We start from the raw sequence: 14,509 nt of genomic DNA, 5'->3' as shown, positions 1-14,509 counted from the left end.
CTGCCTCAGAATATTGCTTGTAAACTTCTCCTTTATTTTCCAAACATAAATAATACATGCTGCCTTAGGAAAGCATCCACTATTATTAAAGGTTATGGATCTCCTGTATGGTCAGTTTTCTCTTTTCTGGTAGATTGCACAGGAACAATCTTTAAGCTTCTTTTATAAGGCTGTGCAACAGTTGGTTATACTGACAGCTGTATGAGCAAAGCTGATGTGTGATCTTATATATATATATATATATATATATATATATATATATATATATATATATATATATATATATATATATATATATATATATATATATATATATAATGTCTCTCTTTTATTGGTTTTCTCATTTGTATTATACTGCTATCACTTCTCTGTGAGAGATATATAAGTAAGAATTATTTTGGACCGTGTACACTTGATTTGAACATTGAAGAATATAATGAGTTGGAATGTTGTGGCTTACATTTAACTTTGTTAGCTACTAATCTATAATATCCATCCATCCATCCATTTTCCAAACCCACTGTAGATGACATGTCTTATTTTTAGACATCTACTTGGATTTGTGATTTTGCAGTTGTATTGTGGTTACCACTAACAGTTCCTGTATTCTGTGTGTGAGGGAATTAAGAACATTAGAATAATTACATTTAGAACCTGAACTAGAACAATTTTGATAGGAACAGGCAAATAAGATCAATGAGGTCTGTCAGTTCTCTTTTATCCAATCTCTCCAAAATTACATCCATTCAAAATGTGAAGGTCCTTAAAGTTCTAATATATACCACACTACTTGGTAACTTATTTCATATGTCTATTGCAGTCTTTATGATATCCCCTCAGCAACTACTGTAGTTCCATCTGTTCCTATGATCTTGTTGAAACATTATTTTAAAGGATCAACTGTACTAACTCCTTTATAATTTTAAACAGTTTAACCATGTCACTATGTAGTCTTAATTTACTTAAACCAAAAGGTTCAACGCTTTCAGTCTATGCTCATAGCTTGTACTGTAACTCTGTAATTTTTTAATGCTGCTATGTCTTTTTGTGATATGCTTGATTTGTACCTAATATTTTGTTATCTTTCATAATCACTTGTGTACACAGTGAAAAATCAACTATGATTCATACAATAATTCATTTCCATAAGGTGTTTATTCAAGTTTCAAAAATCCCATTATGTATTCATTTACAATTTGAATTATTTGCTTAACAGATGCTTTTATCCAATGTGACTTAATGACAGAGATGAAAATAATCAAATAAACTTCAGTCTGTGGGCTATATCAGAGCAAGTGGTACAGGACAAGGTTACAAAATCGATCACATCAAGTGAGGTGCTTAGAACAAAACAGGCTACATACAATTCCAAAGTTACAAAAACTTAATTAAACAGAAATTTACCAAAGAAGAACAGCTTCACATGCTCCTTTAATACCTTGAGGAAGTCAGAATTTCAATTGGAGGTGGGCAGCTCATTCCAGTAGCTAGTAGAAACAAATGAAAAAGAGTCTGGATTGAGTTTGATGCCACACAGAAATTTATCAGCATACCTGACTTGTCAAGAAGGAGCACTGGCCCTCGCAACTGTCTCCATATTTATAGATGCCAAACCATTGACTACTCCGTAGATAGTCATCAAGGATTTGAATTCAACATGTGCCAACATAGAAAAAACAAAGTAGTGATCTGAAAAGAATTGTGACATGTGCCCACTTCAGCTAATTGAACTCTAGATATGCTGCTACAATCTGAAATCATCTACTGTGGCTTTTTGACACATGCCAATACAGAGAGTTGCAGTACTGTAGACACAACAAACCAAAGTCAGGACCAGGAGTTGTGATGCACACTCGGTTTGATATTGTCTGATTTTACAAATAATTTGTATAGAGTGAATCTGCAAGACCAGGGACCATATACAGTATATGTTGGGATAACAAGAAGGTGCATCTTTGCCAGTTTAAGTTGGAGATGGTGTTCATTCATCCAGGTTGCAATATCAGTGGCAAGTGCAGATTCTAGCTGATACCATGTGGTGCTGTAAAGGGAACAACAGGTACAGCTGCAAATTGTCTGCATAGAACTGATAAAAAAAAATAATGGGACCAGATAATAGGTCCTAATGAGGAAGTGTATACAGAGAAGAGTAGAGTGCCAGGCACTGATCCTTTGGGTACTTTTGTGCTTGCCTGATACATCCTTGAAATCAGTCCACACCAGGACATATAGTAGTATTTGTACAAGTGGTAGGATTCAGACCATCTGAGGGCAGTCCCAGTGACACCATAGTTAGAGAGTGTGGGAAGGAGGATCTGGTCGTTGACCGTATTGAAGGCAGAAAAGAGATCTGGCGGCGTAAGGATAGGTGACATGTTGGTAGCTCTAGCCAGCCATAACGTGTCAACAGTGGTAAGTAGAGCCATCTCAGTGGAGTGACCCCTCTTGAAGCCTGACTGATTTGGACAAAACAATCTGTTTTGGAGAAAAAATGAAGAGATTGGCTAGAGACAGCATGTTCCAGTGTTTTGGATAGAAATGAGAGGAGATAGAGACTGGCTTCTTGAGAAGGGGAATTATTCGGCCCTGTTTGAACAATGTAGGAAATAATAGCCCTTGCTAAGTGAGATGTAAGTGATGTGTGTAACTGCAGAAATGAGTGGGGAAGAGTTAGCCTGGAGATGTGAGGAGATGCAATCAAGTGGACAGGTAGTGGGGTGACTAAAGAGAAGATTGAAAACATCAGAGAAAAAAGGAAAATGTGTGCAGAAAAAAGATTGCATAGTAACCAACAATCAAGGAGGTTAAGGGTGAAGGCAGTAGAGGATTAAGGAGAGAGGTAAAAGGACAGAACAAGTGTATCAGAGGTGTTGCTAATCCTGTTATGAAAGTTACCTTACCATTGGTAGCAGCAGAAAAGAAGGAAGACAGAAGGCAGAGATACTTATCTTTCACTTCCTTTCAGCTGTCCTAGTCTCAGTCCATAGACTGCATAGAGCTTCAGAAAGCCATGGGCAGGTGGTATTTCTAGAGCAAACCTAGAGGTGAGAAGACAGACAGCAACAATGCAAGATGACAGAGTTGAGGATAACGTGCCAGTGGTAGCCTTGGTATAAATGGGAGGAGTGGTCATGAGGATGGGGAGTAGAGTAGATGAAGGAAGAGAAACAGGTGGAAGAGAGGAAGCAGAGTTGATGGCAGAGTTGATAGCAGAAAGACACAAAAGAAGCAATGGCCGAAGGGAGAATGGGGATAGGATCAGAGAGAATTGAATGAAAAGTCAACAGGAGTGTTTAGTGGGTTGACAGTTGCATTTGTAGGTGTGCAGTTTCAAGAAAAATCAGGATCCAGAGGTTTACCAGCTTTGTGAGTATGTGGGATGTGGAGCTGTGTCAGTCTGAAAGAGGAAATAAAAGAAAGGAACTCTGTAGTAGAAGGACTGAGCAGGTGGATGTTTAGGTTACAGAGGATTAGACGTGGACTGCTGTCATCTAGAATGGAGGAAAGCAGTACAAGCAACTTGTCAAGGAGGTTCTTTAGCAGACCTGGAGGGTGTTAAAAAAACAACAATGTTAATGTTAATGGGGTAGGAGACAGTGATTACATGTTATTAAAAAGTGGTGTAGTTGCACACAATACCCAGGGATGTGAATCCTCAGTTCTTGTGGCTAGTATACCTGTCCCTCCACCTCTTCCAGTGGAACTGTTGGTGTTGCCTTATCTCCAGAATGGATCCATTTCTTAGTCAGTGCCACAATTTGGAGTTCACCTTGGGGGTCAGCGTGGCACGGTGGAGCAGTAAGGAGACCAGGGTTTGTGTACCGAGTCTTCCCTGCATGGAGTTTGCATGTTCTCCTTGTGTCTGCGTGGGATTCTTTTTGGTGCTTTAGTTTCCTTCCACAGTCCAAAGACATGCAATTTAGATGGATTGACATTACTTAACTGGGCCTTGTGTGGGGTTGGTGTGTGTGTGTGTATGTGTGTGTTTGCCCTGCTCCCTGTCTAGGGTTCGCTCCTACCTTGCATCCTATGCTGTCTGAGAAATCACTGATTGACTTTGGGTGTGAAGTGCTGGAATAAAGTCCCCTTTGTTGACTGCAGATTAACAAAAAAAAAAATATAGTCTGTGAAGGAAAAATCAAATCAGGGAGAAGAAATTGACACCTTAGAGATCAGTTAATTTTTTTTGATGTCATAAGCTTAAATTATACAAAATAATACATAAAATAATAGATTACTCCATACCTGCCACGATGCGTTTTGACATCTGAAAAAGGCTCTGTAGGGCAACCAGACTCTCTTGCTCACTCAACTTCCTGGTCCTTACTGATGTAAGCAATGTGAGGTTTGCTGCTGTTCTATCACAAAATAGGAGAGTGAAGAAATAAACTTATCTCATATACTTCCACAATTTGCATTGTCCTGGGCTCAGATATTCCAGCCCTGTAAAAAAATGCTTAGCGGTGGTTAGGCAAGTGGAAAATTGCCATTGTCACCTGGAAGGAGTGTTATTTGAAATCTGCACTGATCATCGTGCTCTGATATGGTTCATTCAACTGCCCAAAAACAGTATCTCAGCTAACTAGGTAGGTAATGAGACTGTAGCTGTTTATATGCATGGTATTCTGCCATAAGGTATGGGGTAATGTGTTGTCTGATGCATTGTCTCATGTATCAGCACCATAGTTAGTAGCATTTGTGGCTATAGTGTTAAACCATAGAGGTGAGTATATTTCAGATGACTAGTATATGAGCACACCTTTTATTCAAAGCAACAACCAACTTCACAGAAAACAAACAATGCCCTAAAATGGTCAGGTCTAGCAATCACTGTAAACTCTTTAGCACCTGTGAGTTATACAGCTGAACAGGGAGCTAAATCCAACCCCAGGATTGATCATATAAATGTGGTCAACATTAAACTTAATTTTAGTTTCAAGGGTGGGTTATCTATGTAAAAGCACCACATTTGTCTAATGTGTATATGGGGTGTCTAAGATACATTGTTTATCTGAAAGTTTTTATCAAGGCTATCTCTTTAAACAATATTACTACTTGATAATGAGGAACACAAAGGGTGTCCTATGCATTTTGAAAATCTCTGCTTACTGACTTGTTTAAAAATGAGATTGGTAATTAACTAGGAAGTAGGAAAGGAAGTGTTCAAGACTACCAGTGAAAGCTGTTGTGTATGAAGGAAAGACAAATCTAAAGGATTACAATTACAGATTCTTTTGGATGATCCTTATACTAATCAGGATGTGTAAGATGTCAAGGATGAAAGTGTGAGGTCTAATCTGGTATTTGTTTACATAGAACAGAACTTGTAGGAACTTGATTAGAGACAGCATAAAAAACAAGTTTTAATTGTACTTGGCATTATAAGTATATTAATTAGATTAGGTACATTCACTGTATATCTTAACAAGTGTTTGTAGTTTTCATAGTGTGTCTGTACCACAGCATTGCTTGTAGAACAAAATATCTCGTTTAAACCTGCTTGTATTAAATTTTACTGGGGTTTTTTTTTTTTTTTTTTTTTTTTTTTGTTTTTATTTTTGTTTTTATATTTTTTTGAAATGCTGGACTAATATGTGTATTGGGAACAAAACAAATATTAGAAAATGTAATCACAATAATAATTACGTATATCGTGACATGCTCTGAGGTATTATAGGAATCATTACACTATGATGTTTCATTGTAGATAAACAAGAAACTATTGGTTATTTTTTCTCTTTTTCTTGTTTTTCCTGTTTAAAATATATACAGGGAAACTATGTTAAGATCAAATCAAATTTTATCCTTTCATTGTTATTTCATTTCAGTAATTGAATGAGGCTTCATCTACACTGAAATCCTTGAACTGTTTAATATTGTAAGAACTATAAAGTAGCAGCAGTATTCAATTAGGATTCAGAACTTGTTCTTCTTTATTATATTGCAACACGACTGGTGTGAGTATTTATTGAGCTACCACACATTTGCCTTTGTATTTAAAACCAAAGTGGTGTACCTCTTCATGATCACTTTGTTACAGGAAGCATTAAGTACTGAGGTTAAATGAGCATAGTTTTATTTATTTTTCACAAATATGAGTACAGTACATGAATTTCTTCCAATATAAATAGAAAATATTTAGCTCTACAAAGCCCATCCCTTCTAGTTTTAATTGTCCTTTTTTGAAGTCCTGCCTTCTGCACAACTTACATAGCAGATGCTGTTCAAGGAAGCCAGTTCTTCTGCATGAGAGGTTTACAGCATACTGCTCACATCATGTAGAAGAGATGATGCGCCAGAAAACTGACAAACTGAGCTATGCTTCAAAATATGCAAGAAGTAAAACCAAATTCATATGTATGTAAGAGAAAGTAAGACACAAACAGAAAAGTTCATTTCTGTAAAATAATAAAAAAAAAATGTTTAAATCTATGCTTCTAAAAATATCAGTTCCTGAATGTTAGTACTGCTGACTCACAGCTCCAGGCACCTGGGTTTAAATCCTTAACAAACTACTGCTTCTGTGTTTCTGTAGGCCTTCTTAAGGTACTCCAGTCGTCTCCCACATGTTAGTTTGAAGAAAGACTCTAAGCTGATGCTGCTTTAATGAATTTTCTCTAGGTGTGTGTATTAGATGGGTTCTTTTTTGTTTCACACCCTGAGAAACGTTTATGGCTTCAGCTCCCCACAACCTTGCAATGCCATAAGCACATTCAGAAAATAAACAGGTGAAAAGATACATTACAGTAATGTCTTCAATATTAGTATCAGGTTTTCTTTTTATTTAATATTCAAGAGATTTCTACAAACCATATCACCATTTAAAACTAGGTACATAATTATGCATGGGAAAATTATTAAAAGGAAGACTATAATTGATATGAATATGGTGTTGACAGATGCACTTAGGGATGACTGTAAAAGTGAGCATAAAAACCTGGCATTCAAAAAATATGATGATATGAAATTCTGATGTTGAATAACTGCATTAGCAAAAAAAAAATATGTATATTTAGTTGCTTAAATCATAGACATTAGGAAACCTCATTTATTGCTGATTTGTGGCCTTTGGTGTTTCAAGTTTTATGTTTAGTATGACAGATAGGCTTTTTTATAAAAATTCATTACATTTATATACCGCTTTTCTCAGTACTCAAAGCGCTATCCACACAGGGAGGAACTGGGAAGCAAACCCACAATCTTCCACAGTCTCCTTACTGCAAAGCAGCAGCAGTACCACTGCGCCACCTGTGAGGAAGTGGAAGAAATACTAGTAATAACAATGAATGTAGTTTTTTGAAGGTACAATCCATAATATCTAATCAAAGAATTTAATCCATGCCCCTTTTGTTATTAAAAGAATAAGAAAATGCTTTGGCATAGCCATATGTTCATTTATAAACCCCACTTAATCAATATTAGGTTCATAAACCTGGCTCGATGACTTCAAATGTACGACTTCAGCAACAAATCCTGAATGAGATGCCATAAAATTACATGACACACTCACACATTCATACACATCAAGCCAATTTAGTCTCATCAGAAATCTAACTTGCACTGACGTGTGATGCAAGGAACATTACAAATGCAGGGAACAGTATTACTTGGCTGCTAAGATGGCCACGACCCTGCCTGATTGCTGTGTCTCTGTATGGGAGAGTTGTAGATCCCCCCTACAATAAATAACCATGCTATTCCTGTTTCATGTTGAATAAAGCTGATTTTACTAAAATACTGAGACTCAGCCTCATGTTTTGGGGTGCAAGACATGGATTCACACGTCACTATATATATATAGTATAGTATATAGTATATATTCGTTCCACAACTCAAAACTATTCCTATAAAAATGATTAATACAAAATATAAAGTAAAATACATAATACAAATTAACCTGCACTTTACCTTTATAAAGAATCATGGCTGGTGTGAGTTTCTAAACTCATTTGGGATTCCACCCAATGGGACAACACGCAGAAGAGCATCCCAAAGCAATCGCAGTCTCCCAGCGCTGTAGCAGTTAGCCGTATAAGCGCATCCAAAAAGATCGCAGACATGCTATAAGCGCCTGTCGTCAATGGGTCATACAAGGAACATTATAAACATCCCGGTACAATAAATAACAGCTCTGTTGCTGTTTCAAGCTGAATAAAGCTGGTGTTAAAGTACTGAGACTCAGCTTCGTGTTTTGGGGAGCAAGACGGGGACTCGCACTTCACAGCGCACACACACAGTCACAATGCTGTAGTACACAGATGTGACTATATGAGTGAGGCAAACAGACTCAGACGGAGAATAGGAGACGATTGCCAGAGAGAGAGAGAGAGATGTGCTGGGCGGGCGAGCAAGCGAGATAAAAAGAGAGAGAGAGAGACGTGCTGGGCAAACAAGTGAGATAAGGAGAGAGAGAGAGACGCGCTGGGCGAACAAGATGAGAGAGAGAGAGAGAGAGAGACGCGCAGGGGGAGCGAGCGAGATAAGGAGAGAGAGAGAAGAACCATCAGCTCAGTTGTGATCACATGACGCTCAGCAGACAAAGTGTATTCATACTACTCGTATTGCAAGACATCGCTCGTTTATCAAGTCAAAATTTATTAAAAATTTTTGCTCGTCTTACAAAACACTCGTAAACCAAGTTACTCGTAAACCGAGGTTCCACTGTATATGTATGTGTGTGTGTGTCTGTACAGGAGCAATTTATCAGTTGTCACTGACTCCTTTACCTCATTTTCCAAGTTTCATTTGACTCTTTAAAAACCTTCATGGACCAATTAAGGACTACTGTAACATTGTTAGACTAGTCTATCCAAATAGTATTTAGTAGTTTTATTTTCACTAATGGCTAACATTGACTTTGTTGTCTTAAATATAGGTTAAAGTATAATGCAGCATAACATTATCAAACCTAATTGATTAAGTTAAGAGTTATGAGGGGCCAGAGCATATAGTGGCAGCAAAAGAAAGGAAATCAACCCTGAATGAGGTTGAGTTGAGTTTCAGCGACACCAAAACAGCTAAAAACCGTAAATGAACAAAAGTCAGACAAGGACTCCATTATTTCTGAGCCTCAGGAGTAGGCCTCACTTCAAGCCTAACATCAAACTCAAATGGTAGGCAATCTGACATGCACAGACCCAAATTAGTGTTCATACTTTTAAAGGTAAAAATAATGAAACATTTCACAAAATTGCTTTATAAAGAAATTGATAAGAATCTATTAAATAATCAACAAAAGAGAAGAACAAAAATGCAAGGCAGATCAGCAAATATAGTCAAAAGACAAAAACTGCAAAACCCAGCAAAAATCCACCCTAAAAACATGAAATCCGGACAATACTTCCAATGTTATCCTTATTCTACAAACCTTAATGACTCTCTGCTATACCCAAGACATTATCAGAATAAATAAGCTGAGGGCAGTCCTACTGCAATGATGTCATGGTGGACTTGCCTGTTGGGGTTCAACTCACCGAACACATAGACAAAGATATTTAGCAAAGAAACGTATATACTGTACAATACTAAATACTAAACAATACACATAAAAAACATTTCAATACAAAATGACAAAAACGTATGTAAAATAATAATAAACAAACAGAAGTAAGCAAAAAAATAAGAAAATATAATTTAGCCAGGAATCAGACACTGGCTAAAACATAACATTCATTTATACTTGTAAGCAAAATAAGCTAGATTCAAATGTTAAATGTTACACTAAGATAAGTTTTTGGGATGTGGGAGATAATCCAATCGTGCCAGAATGACAACCTATGCATACAATGGAAAAATAAAAAAGGCAGTTAAGAGAGCCCTTGAACCAGGGATTGTGCTTGACTAGAGCCATTCAACAAGAATACGGGGACGCAGATGGAAACTTGTTAAAGGTAAATTTCGCACAAAATAGTAAAACTTAAGTGGGTAGGACTGGCAAGCTTTGTTGGGCTGAATGGCCTGTTCTTGCCTAAATATTTCTAATTTTCTAATGTTATGCAGATAAGCTAACCACTGCACCAGCACATAACCTCACTGCTTGGAAAGCAAGTGTAAAATATGGGGAAATGGTAACATGTTACAATTTTAAATGTTAGCTTTTGTCTGTTGAATTACATTACAATTTTAACAATTACTGTACCTCTTTCATTTTTAATGATGTACATACAGTATGATGCCATAATATTTTTATGGGAAGAATTTGGATAAATTATTAATATTAGTATTGTCAGATCTGACCGCCCTGGGAGTATTACATGTGTTTGTGATAGACTAAGGAGAAGCAACTGGATGTGACATCAGTGCTAACATTTATTTTGTCTGTTTCATTAGAATGGAGGAAGAGAAAACTCCAGACAACCTCTGACATCACCTTCTGTAAAGACAAGGTAAAGATATATAATTCAGGAGACACACAGAAGTTAGTACTCAATAATGGACTTGCTTCAAGAGAAATTGGAGCTCCCTACTTCAAACAAAAAATGCAGCGATTGCTGCTGTTTGTTTTCGTCATGATGTTGACTTCGTTTCATATCTTGGACACTCATTTTTCTTTGTGCTTTGGTTCATTACACTATACAGTACACACATTATTACAATGCAAATATCCAACTTTTGCAATCTGTGCTGTATGGTATATAATGTTACTCATAATAACTAATTGTTTTAATAAAATACATCTTTTTAAATTTAAAAAATGTATACCATATTGCAAGAACTTCAAAACTCTTATTTTACAACACTTAATATATGCTCTAATCACTTTGTTTAAAAGAATCAAAATCAGTGAAAAAGTAAACATTTCATAACTATAAAAAGTCCTTGGTATGCTACTTAATAAGGCTGAAGTTTTCTTCAGTATGCTACTTAATAAGGCTGAAGTTTTCTTCAGTATGCTACTTAATAAGGCTGAAGTTTGCATATTTTCATTTTTAACTGAGCTAAGGAAATTTGTTGCAATAAAACATAAATTAGAACATGTCACTGAAAACAAATGATACTTATAAATTATATCTTTGCTGGTCACAGATTCCTGTCCACTATCAATGAATGCAGTCTGGTCCTTTAACCAGCAAACCTACAACTGAAAAAGTATGGGGATTTTCTGCAGTGGTTTCAGAACACTTAATTTCTTTGAACATTTGACAGTAATTATAAAAATAAAACACTCCTCTTATTGACCGTGCAGTCTGATAAAACTGATCATCATACTCATATCGGAACAAAGATCACCATGTTGTGCACTGATTAATGACCAGCTACTGTTGCTTTTCTTAAAAAAACTTTTATACCCAGAGAATCACATTGGAAATTTTAAATCATTTTGCAGGATTTTTTAATATTTTTTGTAAAAAATGAAATTGCTTTAAATCCCCACTGACAGCAAACTGTAATCTGTGTACATAGAAGTTGGAATATACCCACTCTGAGGTGAAGCAATATATGCTATACAGACAGCAGAGTCATTTACATTCAAAAATGTTTGATCTTAACTTTTTCTTTGAATTCCCAATTGAAGTTTGCTTTTCAATATTGTGAGTGGCAATTACTTGTGATTGCATGAGCCAGTCTTCCATTAAGTAGTAACAAGCTACAGCTATGGAAGATTCATTATTAATCGAAGTCCACTAGGCCATTGTAATTGCCAGGTAGGCTGCTTCAGTTAGTTTTTCCTTGACACATAGCACACGTGATATATAGCTTTTCTTCATCTTGTAATTGTTTGTCAACATGATATTTTCTAATCAGGTTTGAAAAATGAAACAAGCTTAAGGCTGTTCCACTGTATACTTTTTTTAATATATTATGGTGTCACATACAGAATGCCATATTGTGGTAAATCAGTTACCACTTGTAAGTTGATAGTACTAACTATACTAGTTTATGACCTTTGAAGTGGCAGTAATAACTGTAGGGTGAATAGACCATGGGATGAACACTCAGTGCTCCCAGGTCACCCTCCATACATAGCTGCCACTGCTGCAGTAAACTGAGACGCCAATGCATAATGACAGATATACAACAACACACTGAGAACAAATCTTCAGCCATGCTGCAGGTGCTGCAAAGCTCTTCTGTAAGGCTGTAAACAACATGATGTGTTCAATTAGAGATCTGCATCCAGTGTAGCATTCTAACCTGTACAAGGTACACACAACATAACATTAATAAGCATACTCAATCCAATTTAGAATCACAGAGAGCTGGAGGCTATCCTGGCAGCAAAGGATGCTTGCCAGGAAGTACTTTCAGACTGGTACCAGACCATCACAGGGCACACTTACACTAATAAAGGGACAATTTGAAATTGACAACCAACCAATGTCTTTGGGGATGTGGGAGGAAAACTAGGGTACCCAGGGGAATACTTCAATGAGAATATTATGAACATACTTTGTCGGTCTGCTTAGATTCTTTGTATGTTGTCTTTATTGCTGGATTAAGGATGTTATGCTCCTGTGCAAACAGAACATCAGGAAGTGACAGCCACAGCCCCCCAGAGTATATAACGCTGATCTCTTGCACCACAGGCTCTCTTGTTGAGTCAATACGCATACATTATCTGCCAGGAGTCTGGAGCTCAAACAGGAAAGTGCCAGTACGTAGCAGAGCAAACCAGTCTTCAAATCCTGGCAGCTACGCACTGGGTTCATATAAGGAAAGGAGGAGCAGGCCAGACATATATGCAATTAGCTATGTGGTGTATGAAGTGTAGAGCAACCGTAAAGATAGACAGGAAACCCAAAAGACATGCCTGTTGCAGATGAGTTTTTTTCTTCAATCGAAAAGATAGAAGTGCTGTGTAAACAATAATAAATCCTTTGTTGTATTATTACCAGTAACGGCACACTGCAGAATAACGTGCAGTCAATATACTTTACTTGAGCATTCATAGTTTCCATACTCTTTCTCTGTACGTTTAGCATTCATTTGCTCAGAGCTTGATGTGCTTGCTGCTTCCTGAGAAGCCCTTCTTTTCTCCACCCTAGCGGCCAGCTTCTTCTCTTCTTTCGTCTGCATCTTTTTGTGTTAAAACTGATTAAGTCAGTGTTTGTGTTACAATTACTTAGTATGGTTTCTTTAATATTTCACTTAAGCTGGCACTTAAGTCTTCAATCTGCCTCAAAAATGGTTAAGATATGAAGAGGAAAAGGGAAGTGATGGCAAAGGTGGTAGCGATGAGAATGGCACCCGTGCACATGTGCCGCACGGCCCCCCTGCTGGTTGCTGGCAAGAGTTGATTCTACAATAAAATAAAAATAAAAAGAGGAATAACCCTGGAGGTCAATCATTACCCCGACAGCGGATAGTAGACGTCAAATAGTATACGTGTACCAAATTTCAGGTCTATGGTTTGTAGTAGGCGGCACGGTGGTGCAGTGGGTAGTGCTGCTACCTCAGTTAGGAGACCCGGATTCGCTTCCTGGGTCCTTTCTGCGTGGAGTTTGCATGTTCTGCCCATGTCTGCATGGGTTTCCTCCCACAGTCCAAAGACTTGCAGGTTAGGTGCATTGGTGATCCAAAATTGCCCCTAGTGTGTGCTTGATGTGTGGGTGGGTGTGTGTGCATGTGTGTGCCCTGCAGTGGGCTGGTACCCTGCCTGGGGTTTGTTTCATGCCTTGCGCCCTGTGTTGGCTGGGATTGGCTCCAGCAGACCCCATGACCCTGTAGTTAGGATATAGCAGGTTGGATGATGGATGAATAGTTTGTAGTACTAGGGTGTTGTACCATGTTAGCCATTATGAATGTAGAGAAAAGTCAAGCAAAATCACTATTTTATTAGCTAACTAAAAAGATTACAATATGCAAGCTTTCGAGGCAACTCAGGCCCCTTCTTCAGGCAACAGGTGATTTAAAATGCTGGACAGACAAACAGACAACCACAGTAGCATATTATATAAAAAGATTTGATAGGGTTTAAGACAGTGGTCTCAAACTCTGGTCCTGGAGTGGCTGCAGGTTTTCATTCTAACCCTTTTCTTAATTAGTGACCTGTTTTTGCTGCTAATTAACCACTTTTGAATTAATTTTAATTGACTTGCTGAGTCTTGAAGACTGAGACCCCTCAATTGTTTATTTTTCCTTAATTAGTAGTTCAACATTAATGAGATATAAAAGGAGCCAAAACATGACCAGCAAACTGTGTCCATCATACAATATCTGAAAATAAAGAAAGATGAAGGTCTCAGGGATGCTTATCTGCTCGGGTCCACAAAACATTTCAACGGTGCTCTTAGAAAAGAGAAAATCAATAATTATGGAAATGTATACCACTGCGCAATGAGAGCAGCATCAAACCACAGAATTAAAGAATGGGTTTAATTAACAACAAGAATCAGTGAAAATTGGTTGGAGTTTGAGACCCTGACTCAGTTGGTCTTCTGTTGGCTCACTCACTTCACGTTTCATTTCTGACTCACCAACTTTCCTCTTATGGGCCGGACATATAGCTGGCAGGACTCCAAGATGAGTTTGTGCTTCCCAGTACCAGTCAATGACCCAAAGTTTTGAA

Source organism: Polypterus senegalus, chromosome 2 (assembly GCF_016835505.1).
Source record: "Polypterus senegalus isolate Bchr_013 chromosome 2, ASM1683550v1, whole genome shotgun sequence".
NCBI lineage: Eukaryota > Metazoa > Chordata > Cladistia > Polypteriformes > Polypteridae > Polypterus > Polypterus senegalus.
Note: the sequence above shows the minus strand (reverse complement) of the source record.